This window comes from Bubalus kerabau, chromosome 1, assembly GCF_029407905.1.
Source record: "Bubalus kerabau isolate K-KA32 ecotype Philippines breed swamp buffalo chromosome 1, PCC_UOA_SB_1v2, whole genome shotgun sequence".
Taxonomy (NCBI): Eukaryota; Metazoa; Chordata; class Mammalia; order Artiodactyla; family Bovidae; genus Bubalus; species Bubalus kerabau.
This window is the reverse complement of record NC_073624.1, coordinates 275,742,004-275,769,109: the sequence shown is the minus strand read 5'-3', so window position 1 is coordinate 275,769,109 and position 27,106 is coordinate 275,742,004. Positions and strand designations below refer to the sequence as shown.

The window sequence follows — 27,106 nt, the reverse complement described above, 5'->3', positions numbered from 1 at the left end:
AGTATGGGAAAAGAGAAGGAAAAACTTTTCACTCAAATGAAGAAAACAGGAAATTACGAAATTAAAGATGTGTCTACATCGTAGACCATATAAAATTACATACAGATATGACATATAAGCAATAAATAATAGAGTTTGGTAAATACTTGAATGTATAAGACAAATGCAGGGATACCATCATACCATATGATCCAGCAATCCCACTGCTGGCTATATACCCAGAAACAAGGAGAAGAGCGAGTCAAAACGACACACGCATGCGCATCACAGCAGCGCTGTTCACAATACCCACGACCCGGAAGCAACGCAAGTGCTCACCCCTAGACAAGCGGCTTCAGGAGATGTGCTGCGCACACACACAGCGGACCACTCAGATGCCAAAAAAGACGGAGATACTGCCATGCGCAGCAATGTTGATGAACCTAGAGAATATCATGCTTCCTGAAGTTAAGTCAGAGAAAGACAAATACAATCTGATGTTACACATGGAATCTCAAAATGATACAAAGAATCTGTATGCAAAATAGAAGCAGACTCACAGACATAGAAAACAAATTTATGGTTTACCAAAGGGTAAAGGAGGGGGAGAAACAAATTAGAAATATAGCACTAACAGATATAAACTGCAATACACAAAATAGAAAAGCAACAGGGATTTACTGTATAGCCCAGGGAATTACATTCAGTATCTTGTAACAACCTATAATGGAATATAATCAGAAAAAAAATCACTATACTACCCACCCAAAACTAACACAATAGTGTAAATCAAGTATGTGTGTGTGCTTAGTCACTCAGTTGAGTCCAACTCTTTGTGACCCCATGGACTGTAGCCCACCAGGCTCTTCTGTCCATGGGGATTCTCCAGGCAAGAACACTGAAGTGAGTGGTCATGCCCTCCTCCAAAGTAAATCAAGTATACTTCAATAAAAAAAATTCTGCATTTAGGCATCTCTTGAAAATTTATTACAAAATTGTATTTGTAAACCCCAAGAGAGAAGGAATATGAAATACCAATTCATGGGAGACCAAACCAAACAGCTTGCAATTGTAAGAAAATTGAGCTCACTAGTATTCAGGGAAGTTTGATAATGTGATAGGGCTAATATTCATTACTTGAACAAAAATAAAAGACCAATAACTATCTTTGACGCAATGATATGACTAGAGAGTTACTGACGGAAATGTGGGATGTTTTATCATTTTGCACAGCAATTTAAACACTACGCCAATCTATTTCTGTCCTTCCTATCTATCTGGTTTTGACAATCCTGCTCCTGGGACTCCATGCCATTGAGGGGGGAAAAACATGTGTTTGGATGCACCCAGAAAGAAATGAACTATCTATGAATTAATCTTCACAAAACACTGGATACACGCTAAGTCATGGTGGAACATGCCATCGAATGACACAGGACCACATGAGCTGATTTGAAATGATCTCATGATGTGTTTTTCAGAAGAGAAAGCAAGATGGAGGAAAGTGTGCAAACCGTATCCCATTTCTGAAGGAAACCATGATCAACCTCATATATGTTTATGTTACACGTATATGGGGCTTCCCAGGTGATGCTAGCAGTAAGGAGCCTGTCTGCCAATGCAGGAGACCTAAGCCACGCAGGTTCGATCTATGTCAGGAAGAACCGCTGGAGGAGGGCATGACAACCCACTCCAGTATTCTCACCTGGAGAATCCCTGGTCAGAGGAGGCTGGTGGGCTACAGTCCATGGGGTTGCAAAGAGTTGGACATGACAGAAGCAATTTAGCATGCATGTATATGCACATGTATATGCATATGTGATTGTATGATATGAAAACAGCATGACAGTGTGCATAAGAAGTAGTTAATATCCTATAACTTATAGGGAAGGAAAACAAGGAGGAAATAAGTGGGGGAAAAAAGGAGAAAAACACAATAAGAAAAGCATAACACATATAATTCTACTTCTGTGTTGATGCGAAGCCATATTTATCTACATTTATGGAATCTTAAAGAAAATTAATAAAAACAAAGAGAAGAAGCTGGGAAAGATGTCTATATTATGAGTGCCATAAAAAAGGGTGAAATGTTTTGAGCATTTTATTTTTTATCTTAAAGGGTTAGTTATTTATTTTTGGTCACAATGTTGGCAGAAATACCTTTAAAACATTACATCTACTTCTATAAAAGAAATTAGCATGTTCTGGGGCTTTGTTAAAACTCCATGTTTGGAATTCATACCGTAGGAATAGACCTGAAGAATGCTTGCAGTCCAGACCCATTACAAATGGGAGATGGTAAGTTGAAGGTCATTTCTCAAAAATACAACAAACTGGTGGATACAAGAAAAAAGAATCTAACTCGCAGGCAAAGAGAACACGCTAGTGGTTACCAGCAGGCATGGGAGAAGGGCTGAGGGAGGTAAAATAGGGTTAGGTGAGCAAAAGGCACAAACTATCAGATGCCAGAGATTCAAGGGTGTATCGGACAACATGACGAAACAGCCAATGTTTATAACTGCAAATGGAGAGTAATCTTTAAAAATTGTATTTTATAAAAATAGTATTTAAAAAATATCTTGGCCCAATTTATTTATTTATTTTTACTTGTTTGGCATGTGGGATCTTAAACTGAAAAAAATGAAAAAACAAAAAAATATTTTCTTGGATTCTTTTATTCAAGAAATGGTCAAGAACACACTGTTGCTGTTCTGAGTTACCTTCATTTGGTGAGCAAGCAGGCACATAGACTGCTTCTTTACAAGAGCTGAAGAGAGTCAGAAGGTTATTAAGCCTCTTAAGCATGGAAGGAAATAAGCTTTTCGGAAGAACCAGATGGAATTTTAATCTGAAACCACATTGGCAGCTGGGCTCCCAAGGGCATGGACGTTTGTCCCTCCAATTTGAAATACGTTCCTGTTTCTCTTAGCTCTGATTATTTGTCTGTTAAAAAGAATGTCGTATTATTTCCTTACCAACCTCAGTAGAACTTGAATCCCTTGTCTGTGTCTGTTGGTGTCTTACCTTTGTGTCATCATTGCATATGTTATTTTAGAAAACTGCCTTCGTTTGTTTATTCAGCAAGTATCTTTTGAATGCCTACCACGGACTAGACACTGTGCTAGGTACATTGCATGTGTAAAGCTGCATTACGGCGGCTTTATTGTTACTTCAGTATATCTTCTCTCTGGAAAAACTTCAAGACTTCCTTGCCTACCTTTGTGATATTAATAGCTTCCTATAAAGAGTTCCTACAATAGCTGCGCTAGAGAAACTGCTCCTTATTGTACGGTAGTGGAGTGCCTTACACTGCATTCTGTACAACAATAAATACTATAGAAAGGTTCTAGTGCATTTGATGATATCTGGCCAGCTTACCCATAATAACTCTGCCTTCATTGTGCAAGAAGGGCCTTCTATGCAAGGCATAAAACCCAATTGATTTTTATGAAATAAGATGCTATGAAGAAGAAATGCACTAAGTGTACCGTATCACAATAATTCCACTTTGTAAGCTTTGGCTTTGGGAACATTGCTGAAAATGCTGTCACTATTCTGAGCATACATAAAGGAGCAAGATAAGGCCAATAATTTAAAAGCCAATGCTATTCCTAGTCAAAGACTTCTTTCCTCAATTAATAAAGAATTTTCTCCTCTGTGTCAGTTAAAAATAAAATCCAAAATAGCTTTATATGATATGATCAAAGAGCAATATGTAAGTTATGTTGAGTCTACAAAGTTTCTTTATTGAATTCTGGGCTTGTTGCTATCTAACTTCAATTTAAGACACCTTATAGAATCTATTATGTGTATTTTAAATGATGCATTCATGCTTGGGCTGCATTTATCAAATTGTTTTAAAGTTAGTTTATTTCAAGAAGCCTGGTTAGTTAAATTTCGTAAGCATTTCTAAAATAATGGGATATGAATGGGATATGAATGCAGAAAAGCAAGCCTTCTGATTTCTGGGACAGAAATGTAGCTCTTATATCAGACAGTAAACTGCAGTGCGTTTGGTTGAGTAGACAAACGCCTGCAGCACTTAATCTTATTTCTGCCCTATGCATTTGAAGAAGATAGTAAACTCCAGCAAGCAACAGACACGCGGTGACAGTGATACTGTGGATTGGAGAAGTAGGCTGGAAATGACCAGCCAGTCAACCAACCCACGTCCCACAGGAAAGAGAGGATGTGTAAATGCTCTTCTGGCAGACATAGCTGAATGTAGTTAAAACTATGTGGGCAATTCTTGAACCCAGCAATTTTTAATTCTTACTTCTGATACATAAGGCCTTCCCTGGTGGCTCAGAGGTAAAGAATCTGCCTGCAATGAGGGAGACCTGGGTTCAGTCCCTGGGTTGGGAAGATCCCATGCAGGAGGGCCTGGCAACCCAGTCCAGTATTCTTGCCTGGAGAATCCCCATGGACAGAGGAGCCTGGCAAGCTACATGGGGTGGAAAGAGTCAGACATGACCAAGCAACTAAGCACAGCACATCTACTTCTGAAAATCTCTCTCATGAAAGTAAGCCCCTTATATATCTATCACAGAAAGGTCCAGAGATGATCCTTTTAGAGCTATTAAAAAAAAAAAAAGACACACCGAGTGACCATTATTTGTATTTTCACACTGAGACATATTCGGCTATTAAGAAGAATAAATTATATTTAAACTAATTCACAGAGGTTTCCTCAAGACATTTTCAAGGAGAAAAAGCAATAACAAAGAAATACCTGACAATTTTTGTGAAAAGAACAGTTACGAAATCCTCATGTATCACTGCAGATGATTAAATATTGGGAAAAAAATAGAAAAGATAAACAAATTACTAATTCCAATACTTTGGCCACCTCATGTGACGAGTTGACTCATTGGAAAAGACTCTGATGCTGGGAGGGATGGGGGCAGGAGGAGAAGGGGACGACAGAGGATGAGATGGCTGGATGGCATCACTGCCTCAATGGACATGAGTCTGAGTGAACTCCAGGAGTTGGTGATGGACAGGGAGGCCTGGCGTGCTGTGATTCATGGGGTTGCAAAGAGTTGGACACAACTGAGCCACTGAACTGAACTGAACTGAATACAAATTACTGATGGCTGGCATTGAGGGGCAGTCATGTGGCTGGCTATAGGTTAGAGGTTAAAAAAAAGTAAAAATTAATGATAATTAAAAAGAAAACCTCTATGTGCTTTCTTCTACTTATGCAAAATTCTTTGTTTCCTCTCCTACCTACCTATTACCTAACATGTACAGAGTCCTACAAGAAAGCTGAGTCACCAGAATGTTAATGATGGTTATCACAGAATGGCCCAAATACCGTATATATTTTACTTGTTTTCACTTTTATGTATTGTTTGACCTGTTTACATTGTTTGCATTATCTGGACTTTTTTTAAGCACTTTAGTTTTTACATTTAATTGATTTATTTTTTCTTTTTTTAATTTATTTTTTAATTGGAGGAAAATTGCTTTATAAAAATGAAAACTATAAAAACTTTTTAATTATAAAAATAAAAATGGCTTTACAATGCTGTGTTGGTTTCTGCCACACAACAGTGCAAACCAGCGTAGTTACACATGGCGCGCCTCCCCTCCAGGTCGGCACCGAGGGCTAGGCTGGGTTCCCTGCGTAAAAGAGCAGCTTCTCCGCAGCTCTCTGTTTTATACACGATAGCTCACATATGTTGCTGATCCTTTCTCCATTTGTCTCATTCTCTCCTTCCCCCACTGTGTCCACAAGTCTGTTCTAGACGACTGCATTTCCATTCCTTCCCTGGAAATAGGTTCACCAAAACCATTTTTTTTTTTAGATTCCATATATGTGCATGAATATATGATATTTGTCTTTCTCCTTTCTGAATTACTTCCCTCCGTATAACAGGGTCTAGGTTCATCCACTTTATTAGAACTGAACCAAAGGACAGTATTATAAGTATTCATTCTGAAAATTAAATGCTTAGCTTCTTGGCTTTCAGAGTTTTCTCTTTAGCTTTGCTGGACTGAATTTCATGGCTGGAGGAGGCTGGCAGGGTATAGTCCATGGGTTCACAGAGTCAGACATGACTGAGCACACACACACACAAACACACAGAAGAAATGAGTATCTTAGTTAAGATGATGAGATTGTTTGAAGACTCTGACTCAGACCCACGACCCAATTCAGGCCCCTTCGAGCAATATGAAGACCACAGCATGCACACAGAACTCCCTGGATACGGAAATGAAACAGGATGCATTTCAAATCCCTGTGCCACCTCTTATGAGCTGTGAAGCTTGGCAAGTCTAAGTAAGTAAACCAAAACTAAGTCTTGGTAAATAAACTCTTTCTAGAGATTTTGTTTCTTCGCTATCAAGTGGGCACAGCAACTCTTACTTTCAGAGATGTAGAAAGTCTCAAGGACCTATATCTACAAGCGTGCAGCCCAGGGCCTGGATGGTACTTCTTAATCACTCAATAAATAATAACCACTACTGTGATTACTGTTATGTATCTGTATATTTTCAGGATGTGTTGCTGTCACAAAAAATGATTGCTTCTATGTGTATGTGTATAAGCATTATTTATATCAAAGGGAGAAGTATCCTTATTTTTATTTTTTAGCTACTTAAGTTCCAGCCATCATAATATATAAATACAATATTGTATTTTCCATGAACTGGGGGAAGTGGAGAAAGCAGAACTGATTCAGGAATACGAAATAATTTTATTTAACTGTCTTCTCTATCTTTATGCCGTGTAATCTTAGCTGAATCTTGCTTTCCCTTTTAACAAGAATCCATCATGATGCTCTTGAACACTAAATCCTTAATCATCACTTGCATCGCCAAGGAAATGCTTGTTCTTGCCAAATGCACTGTTTATTGAAAAGATGCCAACATTTACCACTGAAAAGACAACATACTTGGAAAAGTAAAATGAAGCACAGAATTAATCTTGTGTATATTAAATAAGTTTCTAGAAGCCATTTAATTTGTGTGGCAGACCTGGGTTCGATCCCTGGGTTGGGAAGATCCCCCCTGGAGAAGGGAAAGGCTACCCACTAGGGTATCAGACACGACTGAGTGACTTTCGTTTCACTTTTGAACGTTAGAATTCATACATTCAGACACTGCATAAGAGGAATTGTCTTCCCCACTAAGCTACACTTGTTTAACACTTCCATTTTTTTTTTCTGTAGAAATAATCACTAAAACAAACAACAGTTTAAGGTGGTTCTCAAATTTCTTGAAAAGTATCAGCAAAAACAAATTATTCCTTATTGTAAGAAGAAATGTCTCAATTAAAGTACTTAAGATAACATAAATTTTCTTTAAAAGAATTCCCATTAGATGAAAATAAAACACAAGAAAAGAACTAAGAGAGACGAATATCATTGACAGTCTCATTAAGCAAACACGTTTTCTCCTGTTCTCATTTTTCCCAAGGTTAAATTTTTTGTCTTCATAGTTGTAATCCTACTGCATGTTGTTTGTAACCTGTGTGAAAAAATTTTATGAAGTAGTTAATTAAAATAGACATAGCATTAACTCAGAGACTTTATACTTCCTCTACCCTTTGTGAGTCAATATCCTGTTTTCTGTTAGGGTTCAGAAAACAGTGAGTTTAAAAAATCATACAGTCAGATGGGAAAATAATTTACCCATAGTATATAAACTAATTTGACCCTTTCTCTGTAAATTTGGCAACCTCTCGCGAAATTGTGAATTGGATGTTGAATTTGATTAATAACCATATTCAGGATCACATATTTTATGTAGGAAATTTCCCATCATCAAGCTTTTAGAGAAGATTAAAGAACTACTGTGTTAAATCTGTTTATTCTGTGGCAAGGAGAAAGGTTACAAGTGGGAAAATGTGCAGGTTAATTCCCTCTGGTTGGGGCTGCCTTTCATTAGCCATCCTGTAATGAAACATTTGGTTATTGTCACCGGTAGGCATTAATTGCCAGGAAATACATATTTAAATAGCTCATATTTTAGAGCACTTTAGTGATCACAGGATTTTAAACAGTATCTACTTTAGATTAAGATGTCAGAAGTATCAAAACTTGTGAAGTGTGATATGAAAGAGTCCATGTGCTAGACGGGAATAATCTCAATGAAGGCCATTACATAATCATCACTGTTTTCCTCGCGCTTGAGTGATAGTTCTTAATATTCAATTAAGAAGCCTGGTTACAAGGCTCAGATGCTGATCCAGATCTCAAAGAAAGCTTAATTTGTTTGACCCTTATAACCTGCTTTTATTTTATTTGAATTTTTGACTAACCCAGTTCCTGCTACAGCCAGGGAATTTAATCTACATTTATTATTATTATCTCATCATCAACTATTGAGAGATGGACAGGTATCATAAAAGCTAAGTTTCTTCAGGATATTGATTTCTTTTTTAAAGGGAAATAAGCCCAGAGAACCTTTGACCTACATTCCATCTTTTTTATTTGCTAACATAAACAGGAACTATCCATAGATGCAAGGGATTAAGAGACACAGGAGACTAGATTATATATTTTAAACTTTGGAGACCTGAGAGAATGCTTCAGTGTAGAACTGCATTAACTTTTTGACACTTTCCTTAAAATACATCTAAGTTATATGGCTTTGTTTTTCAACTCTGTAGGTACTTAGCGGTATAGGTTTTGAGGTTCTGAGTAAAGCACTCTTAAATTTTACCAAGAAGAGGATATTTACACTGTTTTCATCATTTTCACTCTGTAGTTCCCTTCATAAAGCTCTTTCCAAAAAGAAGACTGTTTACTGAGAGCTGCTGCTGCTAAGTCACTTCAGTCACGTCCGACTCTGTGTGACCCCATAGATGTCAGCCCACCAGGCTCCCCGTCCCTGGGATTCTCCAGGCAAGAACACTGGAGTGGGTTGCCATTTCCTTCTCCAATGCATGAAAGTGAAAAAGTGAAAGTGAAGTCGCTCAGTCGTGTCCGACTCTTAGTGACCCCATGGACTGCAGCCCACCAGGCTCCTCCATCCATGGGATTCTTCAGGCAAGAGTACTGGAGTGGGGTGCCATGCTATTCTGTGTCAATCCTTATATTGGAGCAATTCCTGAGAAATTTACCAACCGTGGTTTTTACTGGATCAGTGTGGTTCTTCATAGTGAATTCTACACAAAGTTTTTTCCAAATCTATTTATACACTGCAAAGAGTTTGAGGTGTACTACATTTGCCAAGCTTAGATAAAGAGATAGCATATCCATTACTGCTCAAGTACTTTTTTCTTTGCCTCATCTGTTATCCACCTCATCTTTTAACATGGAAAAGAATACTCCTCAAATTAGTACTGATTTACATTTATTCACTTAGTGGATACATTGAATAAAATATTATGATCAGTTATGAGAATTTTGGATCAAACAAAAGCACAAAGAGTACTCTTTCAAATTATTTTACTCAGAGTATTATATGGAGCTAATTTCTTTTTCTATTTCTTGCCCTGTTTCATCTCCCTCTCTTATTTCTCTTTTAATTTTAGATATTTTATATAAATCACTATCAGTACAAGTGCCATTTTAAAGTGTTAGTACATGGTTGCAAAATTTTCAGTTTCATTTAAACATATCATTTTGAAATTTCAACACCACCTTCTAAACACTGAAATATATTTTTCCTCAAGTGAAAGAAATTTTCTCTAGGCACAATAAAAGGTCTATTTTTATAATATTTTCCATTTTACTTTTGATTTTTCAGTTACTTTTTGCTATTAAAATCATCCCTTGGTGAGGTTCTTTATGCCAAAATTTTCACGCCGGCTTCAAACTTGTGATCACATCATGGAATGCTTCTCTAGATTCTCCTCAGCCTTTTTTTCCTGTATCTAAAGTCCTCGTGGGTGTTGAAATAGCTGGAAGCAGAAAAGTGTTTGAGCACCTTCTGTTTGCCAAGCACTAAGCACCAGGAAGAATAAAGAAAAGGCATGGCTACATGACTTCTAAATTTAATCCACACATACAGATTGCCAAAAGTGGCACCATTGGACTACTGAAAGCACTAACCCTCTTTCGATGGGCAAATTTGTTGATAATATTTAATATAAACCCTGGGAAGACCAAAAGAACCCTTTCAGTAATTGGGTAGACTAAAGTTTTATGTGATCAGAGACCATGCTTCTGTTAAACAGACCAAAGCCACAAGGTCCAATTAGTTCTCCAGCCTCTTATACATCGTCCTAAGGTAGGAAGGTGGCTCTCTGCCTCTCCTTTAATACGGTGTGATTCTACTACATGCCGAACTCCACAACTGCATCTCTCTTAGGTTAGGTACGGTGTTCACATTTAAAGCTTTGTATATGTTGTTCCTCCAACTTTTTTCCATTATTTCCACGTGCCCCTTTAGTTGTTTCTATCTTACATTGTAACGTATCAGTCAACACTTGATGATTTTTATAGCAGCTGCTTTATGGACCTAGTTTTCCCTTTTTCTGTGATTCAGTTTCAAAAAGAAAGTAAAAGATTCAATTTTCTTAATTGAGGTTCGAGATATAGTGAAGTGGACAGACAAAAAAGGAACTAAATTAATACAGTATACGCATTCTTTCTTAATATCTCCCAGGATTTTTCTCTTCATTTTTGTTTTGTTGTTAAGAGAAAACCTGTAAGACTCTTCATTTTTACCATTATATTGACATTTTTTATTCTTCCTAGATATCTATTTCAGGTAAAATATTCAGCATTGTAGTATATTACGTAGAAATGAAACTGTTAGTTTGGCTCTGACAAAGCTGTCAAAAGTATAGCACAATGTTTAGAATCATCTGTTTTTCTCATCTTTCTAAAGGGAATGACAATATAAACATGATCCCTAAAAAAAAAGGACCTCATAAAATTAAAAAAAAAAAAGTCTAAGTAATGACATCATCACCATTTGCATTTAATTTTGACACCTACCTCCTAGCTGCTATGTCTGATTTCAAAATGATTTTAAAAACATTCTGGGGTGATTATTTAGAATATCAATATGGCTATGTTTGCAAGTGTATCAGACTGTTTACAGATGTTTTAGTAGAGTATTCAAAATTCTAAGTACAATTTAGAAATCCCCAGGAGAATATTTAGGTGCTATTTGACAATTTACCAAAGAAAGAGCAAATCTTACTTAAAATAGCTGCCCACCATCACGTTTCAATATTGCGAACAAAAGAGCTAAACAAAAGTTATTTTGCAAAATGTTCTCTGTATACGTTTTATAAATTATTCTTTGTATTTCAGTATAACTATCAAACAAGGAAAATTTATCAGGAATTATGTATCTGTGTGTATACATATGGATATTATGTATTTCTTTATGGAAAAAACATATATTTATATATTTTTGATTTTTTCCCATGTAATATAGTGGGATGAGCATCTCTTTGCACATAGTTTTGCCACATAACAAATCCAGAAGATAGTATAACCTTGGTATGCTAACACTGATTAAAAGAAAAAGAGTGATAGAGGGAAGCAAAAGGATATATACACCTCATTAATCATTAACCCAGACAAGATAAATGGTATTTAACAGTTATCTCCTTTAATGCTGAAAAAAAAATATTACTGAATTTCTGTTTAGTGATATCTGGCCTGTTTTAGACACATCAGCATGCCTAACAAATTCCCTTTTAGTCAGTGCTTAAAGAAGATGGCTGCGTTTAGTCAAGGGAAAGGAAGGAATGCCCCTAATTTGACACTTTCTATGTAGGTTATTCTTAAAAATGTTGCAGCTGTTCTTAGTTTTCCATAGAACAATGGAGATACTCCTACAGTTACTTCCCACAGGAAATTATTCCCCAGAGATCGCACTTGAGGAGAATAAGTGAAACTCCTCAGCTAAAGTTCATGTAGCTGCTTTCAAGTAAGACATGAGCTGTGTGAACCAGGGAAGCAGATTAGCATTCAATCTTAAAATCTATATTTAAAAATGCAAATAGTGTAATAAAGTGCTTATTCAAAATTGAATGGTTTTGGAGAGAAATAAAATATACTCAATATATAGGAGTCGTTTAAGTTTCCGATTTTCTTTTAAAAAGTCACAGAGCCAACTTCTACAGGCAATTGCCAATTTAAAAGCTGTGCTTTCTGGCATGATTAGATTTATCTTCTGAAACGCAAGTTCTAAGAAAAGACTCTTCTGCTTAAAAGGAGCTAACCTTAAAACTTTGTGAATTTTAGAATGACATATGTTCAAAATGTCGTATGATTGATGGATGTTTTGTATTGCAAGAGAATAGCTGTACACCTTTTGTGATTAAAAATAGTTGGCAGTTTCAGTCTGAGCTTTGGTGACTCTATTGTTGAGTAGGAGCGGGATGAGGTGCAAACAGGTGAGATGAGAGGCTCAAGGGGGTGTTGGTGGACCAGATGGGAAATGCCCCACATGGCAGACATGGGAAGTGTGGGAAGTGACCCGACACACAGGCAACACAATGAAGTTTGCCTTTGTCTTCCTGATCCTGCTTGAAGTGAATACAGATACCTGTTCAGAAAACTGAGGTTGCTTCTTGAGCTACGGACTCCCTAGGCATACCAGATTCTTGGTGACAGAAATGGTACATTATAGGCTTCCACAAGAGAAAAAGTAGTGGATATTAATTTGAATACTAACAAAATGGAAATGGGTGTTGGTTTCATTAGGGGTAACACTTGTTACTGTAGAAGTATTTAATGACTGATTATCAGTTACGAAATGAGATAACGAAAAAGGGCATATACCTTTAACTGTCCAGTCATTTTGCTGAGAAGCTGAAATAATCCTCAGGTGAATATATCTGTTGTAAGTCACTCTGTTAAAACAGCTGCTTTCACCAACTGTGACACTGTTCTGGAGTTTAAAGGAAAAGGCCTTGCTTTGCCTCAGGCCACGCTTCTTTTCTTTTTGCTTAATGCAGAGATGAGAGAAAAGATGGAAATCTCAGGTGAAACCTCCAGGAGAAAATGCCCTTGTGCATTACAACTTATTTTTCTGGTCTCAGAGAATCTAAAATAGATTAGTCTTGGTGTCTTCCTGATTTTGGCTTGGTTGGCCAGCTCCTTGTGAGCAAGAGGGCTGCATTAGACTCTGAATTGAAGCATTTATGCTGCAATACACAGTTCTCTCTATGAACAATTTGCTAAGCTGTTTAAAATCACAAAAGAAGAAAAGGACATAAAATGTACCATTAAGTCATTCCATGAGATTTACAAAGGCTTTAATGAGATAGGGATGGATGAAAAAGCCTTTTTTGATTCATTAAAGATATCCATCTGATTAAAAGAGATTTTCATCACCTTATCAGCTAATCCAATAAATTGACTACCCATTTCAAAATGACTCCAATTGGATTCATGTCCATCAGAAGGATTTTCTGAAAAGCCCGGCATATTGTATGAAATTCAAAATTATTATCAAATTGCCACTGGAAAAAAAATGTACTAGATCCTGATAAATCTGGAGGATTAGGGAAAAAATGCCCAGAGCTGAAAGGTTACCACAAATCAAAGTTTAGGCTGCACAGTTCTCTTTAAGATTATTATTTATCAGTTGAAAACAAAAATTCCTAAATCAGGTTTGTTTTTTTTTTTTTTTTTGGTAGCCAAAGTAGAAGTGTTTTACAAGGAGGTTATTTGGTATGTTTTTTTGCTAACCCCCTAAAGACCTTCAAAAAACTAACAAGGCTTTGTATATCTGGAAAATATTTTAAAATGCCATAGCAATGAGATAGCTAATGCATGGGACCAGCTAATCAAATTTCCAGTTTTTGGCTGGTGTATGCCCTAGTCTAACAAAGTAAGATTAATGGGGTGTTAAAAGTCTGTATGAACTTGTCAGCTTCATGCTGCAAATAGGGTTAATATCATCCAAATGTAGAAATTTTGAAAATTAATGTGAATGAACTAAAGCTTTATGTTTGTCTTTGCTATTAAGAAACCTATGTTTGGGGGCCATTCCTAGCCTTACTTGCCGGGCTATGGGAAAAGCTAAGGGAAGAAAGAAACGTCTCTTAGGGAATATAGTGCCATGAGGTCAGCTACAATGGAGAAATGCCAGACACTGAAATTTAGAAGCAGATAATTTTACCTATTGGACTAGCCAAAAGCGTTTATTTTGGGCCAGTATCTGATACTATGCAGGAAGACAGGCCCCTCCTTTATTTTTTAATTTTTTTTCTCAAAATCACTTTTTGCACAGTCTTCACAGGAAAACTGGGGTGAAGATATTTTGCCCTTGGTGGAATACTTTAGGTAAGGAGGAGGGGTTTTCATACACCATCTCCAGCATTTTAACAAACTGGCCACCATCCATATATTTGTCTATATAATGCCAAACACTTGGATCTCTGGAATCATCCAGATGTCTGACTGCATTTTGAACTTGTCATTCAAATGGTCTAAACCTAGCCTATATCTTATGTGTAGTCTGAATTTTATGGTAGTTGAACAGGCAAGGGGTGAGCAGAATTTCAACAACACCTTTTTTTATTGCTCTATATGTTTTGATTCCCCTGAGACAGCTTCAAATTAAATAATGGAAGCGCACATTTTTAGGATCCCCCAAAGAAGGAAAATACGCGAAACCCAAACCTAAACAGAATTAATTCATTCAGGATGATGCAGGGGGCTGGCGTAAGACACTTACACAGATGATATATGGTGCCTCCGCTATTTGGCACTTATTTTTTGGCACCCTGAAGAAACAGGGCAATAGACCAAGGGCTGGCTCTGGAAGAACACAGTTTATGGTGAGCAATTTGAAGAGTACCAAGAATTCTCTCTCTCACCAACGATTTCCCACATCTGAACTAAGTAACTTCCTTTTGCCTTATTATCTATACAGTATCATAGAGAACCACTATTGATGGTATTCATGGTAATAAACACCATCTTTCAAAGTATAAATCCCTTTCCTCTAATGGAACGATTCTGAATTACAGGGACGATTCTGAATTACAGATTTGTTATGAAAGCGATGAGTAACACTCCATGTGCTCTTATCCGAGTCCTTTATACAGGAAAAGGGAAGTGGAAAGTGGGGGTGGTTGGGGTAAGCATTCTGCAAAACAGACCAGATCCGAGTGGGGGACTCGAAAGAGAAGAAAGCGAAGCTGAGTTAGAGGGTCACAGAGCAGATTGGCGAAAAGAGAATGAAGACGGCCGCGCGTGCGCGGCACCATTTCACTTCCGCCCTGCGCTCACGACGGTCTCCTTCTCTGCGGGAGCGTCTGCAGGCCGTGGCGTAGTCTTACTGCATCATGTTGATCACCGCACCTCTCAGAGCTTCGCACAGAACCAAGCATGTAGTAGACGCTCAGCAAACGTTTAATAGGTGAATCAGTAAATGAAGAAAACAACTGTGGGGCCTGACGGTGTGGGTTAAATTTCAAAGCCTCTAGGCTCACAGGAATTTCAGGAAGTCATATAGCTCAACTTGTCTTCAGCTAGCACTTAAACCACACCAAGAAAGAGCTTTCGATAATTTTCTTTTTAAAATTCCCACATCCTTTCTTCAAAGCATATTTCAGCATCATTTAAAAAATCTATCTTGAGACGTTTCTTCTATAATGCAAGATCATTTTCCTTCATAATAGACAGGAATCTTTGCATAGAACACATCTTTTAGTTTTTCCATGAGCTTCTGCACATGCTTCCCCTTCTTTCCAGAACAAACTGCTCAGGAAAAAGGCCAGGGCTTGCTGTCATTGTTTTAGCTTAATTTGTTCAAAATGTCTTCATCTTAGTTTCTCATTTTTAAAGGGAGAATAATTTGAGGAATCTTCCAGCAAAGTCTGGGCAGAGAGTGGTCTCCCAGTTCTTTATTCTTTTTTTTTTTTTAATGGTATGACAATTTTATTCTTATTTTTTTAATTATTATTGTTATTATTTACTTTATTGTATTGGTTTTGCCATACATCAACGTCAGTTCTTCATTCTTAAAGTTGAGGAAAAACTAAGATACTTTAGAAATTTGGGGGTTTTCATAGCAGTCTGTGATGAAGGCAGACCTAAAACCAGATTCCACTTACTTCACTGTGATAACGTTTTACATACTCCGTGTAGTTCCCTTTATTCATGTATGTTCACTTAGCATCAGCTTTGTCAAGGGACACCCACCTCTTTCAAATACGACATAGACTTTCGATGTTGAGATGGTTTTTTCATTTGCCACCATGATCCTTATAAACTTTTATTTTAGTTTTCTAAAATGGCTTGGTTGTAGGATAAACACTGATAACAAAAATAGGAGTATCCAGTGACTGTTAGATCATTTTCAGTGTTTATATAATTGTTAACTCTTTATGAAAAGGATGAGTTTCAGGGAAGTTGTGAAGTAAATATGGGTAAAGTAATTCTGATATTCCTATTGTCTTACTCTTTATTTTACCATGGGGAATCTTACTTAAAAGATTAACGTGAAAACATTTGGTTTGGAAATAATAACAGTATCTACCTTTTAGATAGGGTATTTCCAAAAAGCTATGATCAACCTAAACAGCATATTAGAAAGCAGAGACGTTACTTTGCCAACAAAGGTCCCTGTAGTCAAAGCTATGGTTTTTCCAGTAGCCATGTATGGATGTGAGAGTTGGACCATAAAGAAAGCTGAGTGCCAAAGACTTGATGCTTTTGAACTGTGGAGTTGGAGAAGATTCTTGAGAGTCCCTTGGACTGCAAGGAGATCAAACCAGTCAATCGTAAAGTAATCATTCCTGGGTGTTCATTGGAAGGACTGATGTTGAAGCTGAAACTCCAATACTTTGCCCACCTTATGTGAAGAACAGACTCATTAGAAAAGACCCTTATTCTGGGAAGGATTGAGGGCAGGAAGAGAAGGGGACGACAGAGGATGAGATGGTTGGATGGCATCACTAACTCAATGGACATGAGTTTGAGTAAACTCTGGGAGTTGGTGATGGACAGGGAGGCCTGGTGTGCTGCTGTCCATGGAGTCGCAGAGTTGGACAGGACTGAGCAACTGAACTGACTGACTGACTTATCTACCTTTTAGATGATTCAAACAAAGATAGTTCTCTAAGTTTTGGAAAGATATAGTTTTATGCAAAACAGGTATACTCCACGCACATTAAGTTTATATTGTTTAGAAAATTAAAGTACCAAAATAAGATGACTAGTCCAGTGATAGATTGGTTGATCGAAAGGTCTGCAACTCTGCCTAGGGTGTCCCTCAAAACTTGGTTCCAAGAGAAAACAGCCACAGCCACGTGAAGAAGCCAGTTAATACGGAGGCGGCACAAGCTGACAGATCAAATTGCCAACTATTCCCAGCCTCAAAGAAGAAGTCCAGCTTGTTCACATTTGCCAGCAGAGGAGTCCCATTTTAGGCTCAAACCTTCTCTCCATTTCTTTGTGAGTGAGCTCTAACAGAGGACACCTTAGACCTTGGTGTGGGGAGCCAAGGTCAAGCTTACCTCAGCTTTTGGCATTCAGCCTTGGCAAGAGCTGCAGCCTTCGGAAGAACAATAGAGGTTCCAGTTTATCACTCTCCTTTGTTGCAACCACTGCTGAGAAACTTTCCATACAGGTACCTAATCATGACAACCCTGAAAGGCTGTGCTAGCTTTCTGTATATTTTGATGAGAATGCTTAGACTCAGAGAGGTTAAATAATGTACTCCCAGATACACAGTCTGGAGAAGGCAATGGCACCCCACTCCAGTACTCTTGCCTGGAAAATCCCATGGATGGGGGAGCCTGGTAGGCTGCAGTCTATGGGGTTGCGAAGAGTCGGACATGACTGACATGGCTTAGCAGCAGCAGCAGCAGATACACAGTCTGAAAGTGACAGAACCAGATAGCCTGTGCTGTTGGATTGGAAGAATTAGTATTGTTAATATGGCCATACTACCCAAAGCAATCCCCAGATTTAATGCAATCTTTACTAAAGTACCCATGACATTTTTTCACAGAACTACAAAAAAATAATTCAAATCCATAATGAGCCTTGAATAACAGACCTTAAGTTAACAAAGCAATCTTGAGAAAAAAGAACAAAGCTGGAGGTATAAACCTCCTAGACTCTAGTCAATACTGCAAAACTACTGTAATCAAAACAGCATGTTACTGACACAGAAACAGACACAAAGATCAGTGGAACAGAACACAGAGCCCAGAAGTAAATCCATGCACCTGTGGTCAATTAATCCATGATTAAAGTATCAAGAATAGACAATGGAGAAAAGACAGTCATTTCAATAAGCAATGCTGGGAAAACCAGACTTGTAAAAGAATGAAGTTAGAACATTTTCTCACAGCATTTACAAAAATTAATTCAAAATGGATTAAAGATCTAAATGTAAGATCCCAAATCATAACATTTCTAGAAGAAAACACAGGGGAAGCACTCTAACATAAATTGTAGCAATTTTTTTTGGCGGGAGTTCTGTCTACTCAGTCAAAAAATTAAAAAAATAAAAGCGAAAATAAACAAATGGGACCTAATTAAGCTTGAAAGAAACCACTGACACAAAATGAAAAAGCCTGTGAAATGAGAACACATTGACAAATGATGTGACCAACGAGGGGTTAATATTTAAATATATAAATAGCTCACACAACTCTCTCTCTATATATATTAAAAAAAAAGAACAATCCAATTTTAAAATGGGCATAAGACCTGAGCAGACATTCTTTCAAAGAAGACAAACAGATAGCCAACAGGCATATGAAAAGATACTCAACATTACTAATTATCAGAGAAAGGTAGTCAAAACTACAATGAGATACTGCTTCACACCTATTAGAATGGCTATCATTGAAGAGCTTACAGATAACAAATGCTGGATAAGATGTAGAGAAAAGGGAACCCTCCTACGCTGTTGGCAGAAATGTAAATTAGTGCAGCCGCTATAGAAAACTGTATACTGCTAAGTCACTTCAGTCGTGTCCGACTCTGTGTGACCCCATAGAAAGCACAGCCCAACAGGCTCCTCTGTCCCTGGGATTCTCCAGGCAAGAATACTGGAGTGGGTTGCCATGTCCTTCTCCAATAGAAAACTGTATAGAGGTTCCTTAAAAAAAACTAAAATAGAGCTGCCACGTGGTCCAGTGATTCCATTCCTGGTATATAGCCAGAAAAAATGAAAGCGTTAATTTAATAAGATACATGCACCCCGATGTTCACAGCAGCCAAGACGGGGAAGCAGCCTAAGTGTCATCAACAAAGGAATGCCTACAGAAGATGCGCTCTGCGTGTAGAGTAATACGCAGACTATCACTCAGCTGTTAGAAAGAATGAAATTCTGCTATTTGCAGCAAGACGGATGGACCTAGAAATATTATGCTTAGTGAAATAAATCACAGAAAAGACAAATACTGTATGATATAACTTATATGTGGAATGTAAAGAATAATACAAATGAAGGTTTATGCAACACAGAATCGGACTTACGGATATAGAAAACAAATTTGCAGTTGCCCAAGGAGAGAGGGAAGAGGGGAAGGACAGATTAGGGTATGGGATTCAGAGAGAAAAATCACTCTGTATAAAATAGTAAAGTAACAAGGATATATTGTATACACAGGGAATTGCAACTATCATCTTTTAATAATTTATAATGGAGTATAGTCTGCAAATATACTGAATCATTATGCTTACACTTGAAACTAATATAGTATTTTAAATTAACTATATGTCAATACAAATGGAGAAGGCAGTGGCACCCCACTCCAGTACTCTTGCCTGGAAAATCCCGTGGATGGAGGAGCCTGGTGGGCTGCAGTCCGTGGGGTTGCGAAGAGTCGGACACGACTGAGTGACTTCACTTTTCACTTTCATGAGTTGGAGAAGGAAATGGCAACCCACTCCAGTGTTCTTGCCTGGAGAATCCCAGGGACGGGGGAGCCTGGTGGGCTGCCGTCTATGGGGTCGCACAGAGTCAGACATGACTGAAGTGACTTAGCAGCAATACAAATAAATGAATGAAGATAAAATAAAATCATGTTCTTAAAGGACCCAGAATTTATGCCCCTCAGTGGGGTATCTCCCCGACCCCAGGAGACAGCAGGGTCCGGGCTTGGCGACACTGTTCCCCTCAGCAGCACTGGGGCTGGAAGCGCCAGGGAAACAGGTCAGCTAAGTGGGATCAGCTGGTACAACAGTACGTGCTCATCTCATAGGGAGCCTACCCTCTGTTTGTTTAAAATGATTACATTTACAGTCAGAAGAAACAAATATTTCAGTTTCCCACTTTTCTAGTTTCATAATCTAAGTGCATTAAACTCTGGTGGTAATCCTATCGATACATGCCTACAGCCTAAGAGAAAGAGCCCAGGTTTCGGATTCAGGCAGATCTGGACTTGGAATTCCACCTTGATTAAGTCACATCAGGCCAGTTACTCTATCTACATTTTCTCATTTGTAGAAACACAGCAACACCTTCTGCACAAGGTAGTTATGAGCAATAAAAACAGTGCAGGAAAAGATCCAGTGCATGCTATAGAATAGAAACCAAATAAGTGATATGCTTTATTTTTTATCATCATAGATTTAATATTAATTTTTATTAATAATAGGAGTAATAAGTCTTGCCTACTATAAGTGGTTGTTTTTATTTTGCCTACAAGATAAGAATTCCTAACAAGCTAATTCGTTTGCAAAAAAAAAAAAATAATAAATAATGTTTGCCTATGTGCTGTGCTTAGTTGCTCAGTCATGTCTGACTCTTGTGGCCCCATAGACTATAGCCTGCCAGGCTCCTCTGTCCCTGGGAGTCTCCGATAGGGCCAGGTATTTTAAAAGTAACCTTTCTGCTATGCCCTTTAATGGCTTTTGTGTACCTATTGTAATCTTATTAGTTGGAATGTTAATTCTGTAAAGCATACTAGACTGAAGCTAATTGTTAAACATAACTCTTATTCTTTTCATAAAGAAATACCAGGTTCACTTGCAAAATAGTGATAGTGCAACTCGGTGGATGTAAATCATTAGCCACATTGGATTAAAGATTTTAGTAATATTTCATAATACTTGGAGAATGATTCTCGATGACTGCCTCCTACGACTATATATCAAATTCGACTAATAATGCCAACAGTTAAATATCAACCTTGTCAAGAAGTACAAATGAAATGACTTCGAGACAAGAGGGAACTGTCAGGACATTAAAGTGCTGTTTCTGCTACTAAAATGGGTAGATTGATGTCACACCATCTCCTTTGTTTCCCCTCTCCTTGCGAATGGGCCCTTTCTTCCCCGTCACATTCACCAATGCCTAGCGTTCCCTTGGCTTTCAGCTACAGCCGTCTTGATAGGAAACCACGTCAAAGCTAGGAGGCATACAAGGTAGTCTTTATCTTCTCTTAAAATCTCAGTGCTGAAAAAGGATTCTTCTAGTGTTTGCTTGTTAGAGTGCTCGTAAAAAGATGTGCTGTTCCAGCAACTTGTAGGCTAGTCAGAAGGTGGTATAAAACCATCAGTTATCACGTGGTAATATCCTTTTATTAACCACTGAAATATATCAAGATGTTTCATGACAACCGACAATGCCAGGTGCTATTATTGGTCTAATGGTTTATACATTTGCGCTTTCTTCCACTGAGCTCTCTCTTCATGCTTACTTTTCCTTTTGTTTAAAACATTTTTAAAGCATGTGGGAGCATCCTAACTTTTCAACATCTATTTTAATATCATATATTTATGGGCACTCAGTCAGCTTTTCAGGTTTCTTGCATGCTATTTCCTAAAGTGCAGGCATTTCCCAAGTCAAGAGCACCTGATGTGCAAACATCCCATCCTTCCACTGTTTGCTGTGGAGCTGTTCTCCCTTGCCCTTCAAATAGTGACCCTCTCTTCCCAGCCTGCTTCTGGAAGTAACTTTCTTTAGAGGATGATGTTTTCTCATAGCTGGTGCATGGAGTAATCTTGCTAAGTTCTCAGTTATTTGGCTTATTTTTTCTTTCAGTACATTTCAGATCAGTCAACACCACTTTGGGCTCCCCCCTGCCTTCTTTTGCAGCCATATATTCATTTTAACACATCTTTTCTCTTGTCCTGTAATTCTTGCCTAGATCCTTCTTGTAAAGTCTCTTTCTTCTGTCTTCTTTCCTCTCAATTGTGAGGCCTCAAAGGATTCTAATCAAAACTAAAGGTGAGTGAGTACACCACCTTAAGGAAATACACAGATTTCATTTAAAAAAAAAAAAATCAGAATTTATGTACAAAATCTTGAAAGTCCTAGAAACTATCTTTAAATTTCTTCTAGAATTAAAAAAAAAGCTCTTCATCTATTCTCTCTAAATAAACCCAATTTCCCCCAAGATCAAGGATATAATTATTTTTGTTTCATCCAATTCTGTGTTAATTGCTTGCCCTATTTTGCTCTAATTGTCATCAAAGGTATAGTCTTTCAGGTAAACATTGGCTTCTCAGGCTTGTGTGGAGACCAAAGCGTTACTTAAAATGAAAGATAAAGAATAACAAAAAAAGAATAATGGCAGTTTATAAGAGATAATTTACAGTTTACCATTAAGTTTTATACACCTAATCTCATGTCATTTCCCTCAAATTTCTATGAGACAGATAGGACAGGAATATCTTATTCATCTCAGAAGTAAAGAAACAGAGACCAGGAAGTTAAATTGTTTCCTGTAGTGTACATGGCTAGTGAGGATCAACAGAGATTGGAACTGAGGGGGTTTGCAGATTAGAAACATGGAGAGAAGAGTGGAAAATCTATCTTAAATATTTATAATTTGTTTTGACTTTAGTCAAAATTAATTGAGCTTTGCCAAGGACTATGAAAATCCGTATTCCTGATAATTAATTTAGAAGAGCTTCACAAAAGCTCTTCAAGACATACTTAAATTGCTTCTGATAATATTTAAAATTCCATAGGTTGAACAGACCTCCAAGGTTTAAGACTTATCTCAAATGTAGAACCTGAACGATCTGAGATAAATTTAGAACCCTAGAGACTGGGACATCCCCACAAAGCACTACTTTCATGTCTGGAAAAGAAAAGCTATTTTTGGAATATAAATGGTTAGAAATCAAACATGATGGAGAACCCTCTTTACTAAATGTTAAATATTCAGGTCCTCTTGATGACCCAGTGTAATTCACAGTTAGACTTATATGGCTAATATCTTTTTAGTAAGACCAATAATAAACTACAAGCATGGTTCCAGGTGAATTAAAAAATACACTTTTTGTAAAGTACTAAGGTCTTTTGATAATCAGGAAAAAATTTCAGACAGAGGCGAAAAAAATGACATCTTTTGTGAATCTCTCCTAGTGTCTGTTCAGTCTCCTTGATGAATTCCATTATCACAAAAATGACCTTTCCAGTTCATATCTCTTTTGAAGCTAATGCAATTCCTCTCCATTCTGTTATAATGAAAGTATTACATGGATAACTATCCAGCATTATCTTCCAGAAGGAGAACTAATTTGGGAAAGAAATGAAGTACTTGAATATAATATCAGATCTCTCTCATTTTTCCCCCCATCTTCGTAGAGACCTGATGGGTAGAGCTAGGCAAGTTCATGTACAAGGTAAATACCCTGAGCTCCCTAGCTAATGCAGAAATAATTTTTATTACCAGATTTGTGAACAGTGGTATGAATGCTTAAAGAACAGAGCCTCAGATAAATTCAGAGGCATAAATTGGTGAACATGCTGCAGACACCTTTCTGTTGAATTTCCTTTTTGCAGCTGTATAAATGAAAATATGAAGATTCACGCACACTTCCTGGATACACTGCAGGTTTCAAATGTGTACTGCCTGTCTCTCCCCGTGAGAAGCATCAACATGGGCTGGAGAGAGCATAAACACTAATTATGTACTCTTGTTAACTGTGTATTTTTTTGAAGTGGTAGCAAAACGTGAGCCTGCGTATGGTGAAACGAGCTGGGAAAAAGGACGGAACCTTCCTCAACAGGCTCACACATGTAGAAAGGTCAAGTTTGTGGTGCTTTCCCTCGAGAAACTGACCCCGATTTCCAGTTCTTTCTGAAGACCTCATGTCTCTAAGAAATACAACTTATGGTGGTATACTGATGAGTTAGGATATAGCACACAGATCCAAACCAGGTTGCATATCCCTAGCCAGGTCATACGGTTAGAGGTCAGGCCTGTTAAACCCTTTGCAGGGAGCCAATGAAAGGAATAATATATAAATCCCTGCCTGTTTCCTATGATAATAAACATCTTAGTGTAATTCCTCATAAGAGGTAAAACGCTTTGTAAAAATGCCTTTACTATTACACTCCCTATGATACAATTAGCTGGCAGAGATTTTTAATTGCTATGTTGTGGATGTGGAAACTGAGGCTCAGAAACACTAAGTAGTTTATCTAGGTCTACCTAGGGCCACCACACTGTGAATTAAAAAACTGGAAAGTAGAAGGCAACAGGTTAGAACGAGGAGACAATTTAGCTATTGAAACCTGTGTTCATTCTGCGGTTAATGACTTTGAAGGTTAATATCCCAATTTGCTCAATTTAGCTATTAATTAACTTCATAACATTAAAAATGAGTTCTTCAATATTTTCAAACACTAGCTTAACATAAGTAAATAGAAAGTGAAAGCCTCATTTTTGTTTTATATAACTGTCAAAATAGCAAGGGTGTCTCAGAGATTTCTTTCCCAATCTGTTATTGTCATGTTAATGCTCTGGGGTTATGCTGTTTTATTATGACCCAGTGAAGAAGAGCATTAGTGGAATGGTAAATATTTATTTCTCAATTTGCTATTTCCTTTTTAATGCAATTCTGAATATAATTTTATTTTCTTTCTGCAAATCCTTCCACACTTTCCATTATGCTGGAGGTGGAATATGGTGATATTAAACTCTATGAGTACATTTCACATCCCTTTCAAAGTGGCTTATTTCCTTCACTGGGATGCCACAGGCTTGGGATTTGTAGATCAGAGCCTGACTTTTAATGCAGTCCTCCAGTTCCTAATAATACACTTTTCATCTATACTGTCCTTGACACCACACAGACATCCCATGTTGAAACCTTTTTCAGAGTCTTGACCTGTCTGCTAGACTAAACAGAGACAAGGAAACAGGTAGTGACAGGAATGAAACATAGTTTGGGGATCTTGGGAGGAAAAAAGGAAGTAAAAAAATAAATTCTTTTTGATGTACAACATAGTCACCCAAGCTGGTGGTGTCTCATCAGAACCTCTCAATGTTTGGAAGTTTTCCCAAGACTTGCCCTAGTGAGACTGCAAAGACTTATTAGATCACTGTGTCTGCTTCCCCACCTGGGCAGGAAAGAGTCATCCATACGGGGAACATATGGCATGGTCTTAGATTAGCAACAAAGAATGTCAGTTGGCAGACAGATGGAGGAGAAGCAGAGGGCTGTGTGTGCTTTGCTAGCCTGGATCTCAAAATGAATTCTAAAAATCATATCCACTTAGTTCAAACACTGACCAGCCTGTGCAAAGAAGCGCAGCTAAGCTTTACTGGACATACATTCTGATCTAAGAACAGTACTTTACAGGGCTTTTCTAATCCTCACCTCAGTTGTTCTATTGTCCCCATTTAACAGATGATGAAAGTGAGGTTTACAAGTGTGGGGTCACTTTGCAGAAAAGTCATGTATCTAGGCAAGTGGCAAAGTCCAAGAGTCCCACCCAGGAGTCTGACTGGAAAGTTAAGACTTTCCAGAGGTATTAAATCAAAGAACGTAAAACTGACTTTATAGACTAAAACTTTCTAATCATGTCTGCAGTTTTTAAAACAAGGGTAAAGGTCATGTCCCTTTTCCTTTCAGCTGTAAAAATCAGTGCATTTGCTTGCTATACTGCTTAGTTTAATGGTATTGGGGATATAGAAGTGGACTTTGGGAAATAGAAATAAGAAAGAGGATATGCAAATAGGATGGGTATAAATACTGAATGATAAATATTTGCAGCCCTCCCCCTTTCAGCACACTCCCCAAAGGAAGGGAGAGACTTACTTGTTGGTTCAGATTGAAAATGCTCCTTTGTTGACAGAATCTGAGCAGTGGTACCAGGGCTGGTGTCCTTCCCTAAAGTGAACGAAATGAAAGTGGAATATTTAGCTAGATCGTAGAGGAAGTGGGGATTAGGGGGAGCACAGTTGTGAACACGTTGTTTCTCTTTTTTTCTTCTGCACTTCTACGAACATGGTGCTTTTGATTTTATTGTATCTGCTCATATATTATTTAACGTCTGTTCATGATTCACAGCTTTAGCCGTGAAGTTGTTAGACAGAGAGTTTAGGAGTTAAGGGAGAGCAGGAAGAGTCTGAGCTCCGCGGTGGGATATGTAGGAGAGGGCGAGTTCAGTGCAAAAAGAAGGCAGTAAAAACTTTACTGGGGGTCATGAACTGGAAACCATTTGAAGAGACTCGAGGAAAACCTGAGTTTAAATCTACAATTTAAATATATATGTCATCTGTTTTTGTTCCATTTCCTTTCATTCCTTGCCTTTTCTTGCTATAATCGAGTGGGTTTTTTTTTTTTTCTTATTCCATTTTCTGCTTCTATTAGGATTCTTTTATTAATTTTATTACTTTAGTGATTACCACTGACTTCACCACAGGCATCCTTAAGCTATTAGAATCCACTTTAAATAATATATATATATATATTTAACTTTCTAGTCCTCAAGTCTCTAAGTCATGTCCAACTCTTTGTGACCCCATGGACTGTAGTCCACCAGGCTCCTCTGTCCATGGAATTCCCAGGCAAGAATAAAGGATTGGGTTGCCATTTCCTCCTCCAGGGGATCTTCTTGACCCAGGGATCAAAGCTGCATCTCCTGCATTGGCAGGTGGGTTCTTTACCACCTGGGAAGCCTTCTAGACATGTAGAGGACCTAGAATGTTTTAATTGTTTCTCATTCTTCCCACAACTGCCTTTTGGATACTATTGTTGAATATTTTAATTGTCTCTGTATTTTAAACTTCACATGATAATGTTATTGCTTTAAACAGTCAAGATTTCATTTAGATTTGCTCATACATTTACCCTTTTTGATGACCTTTCCTTGCTGCATTTCCTGAGCTTTAATCTGGTATCACTTGTTTTTATCCTAAAGAACTTCCTTTTGTATTTCTTTCAGACAGTGTCTCCCAGAGTGCATTCTGTTAGCTTTGGTTTGGGAGAGAATTACTTAAGTTCACCTCTCTTTCTTTAAAAGAATTTTTGAAAAACAAACCGCT

The 27,106-nt window shown here is 37.7% G+C and overlaps 1 long non-coding RNA gene across 1 annotated transcript; it reads right to left on the bottom strand.

The window, feature by feature from the left end:
* Positions 1-7,213: 7,213 nt before the first annotated feature.
* LOC129642306 (uncharacterized) lies at positions 7,214-25,955 on the bottom strand. The gene is made up of 3 exons (XR_008709609.1): positions 25,878-25,955; positions 12,681-12,846; positions 7,214-7,455 (listed from the first exon to the last, which is right to left on the bottom strand). It is a non-coding gene; the product is annotated as an uncharacterized LOC129642306 (long non-coding RNA).
* Between the last annotated feature and the right edge of the window lie 1,151 nt (positions 25,956-27,106).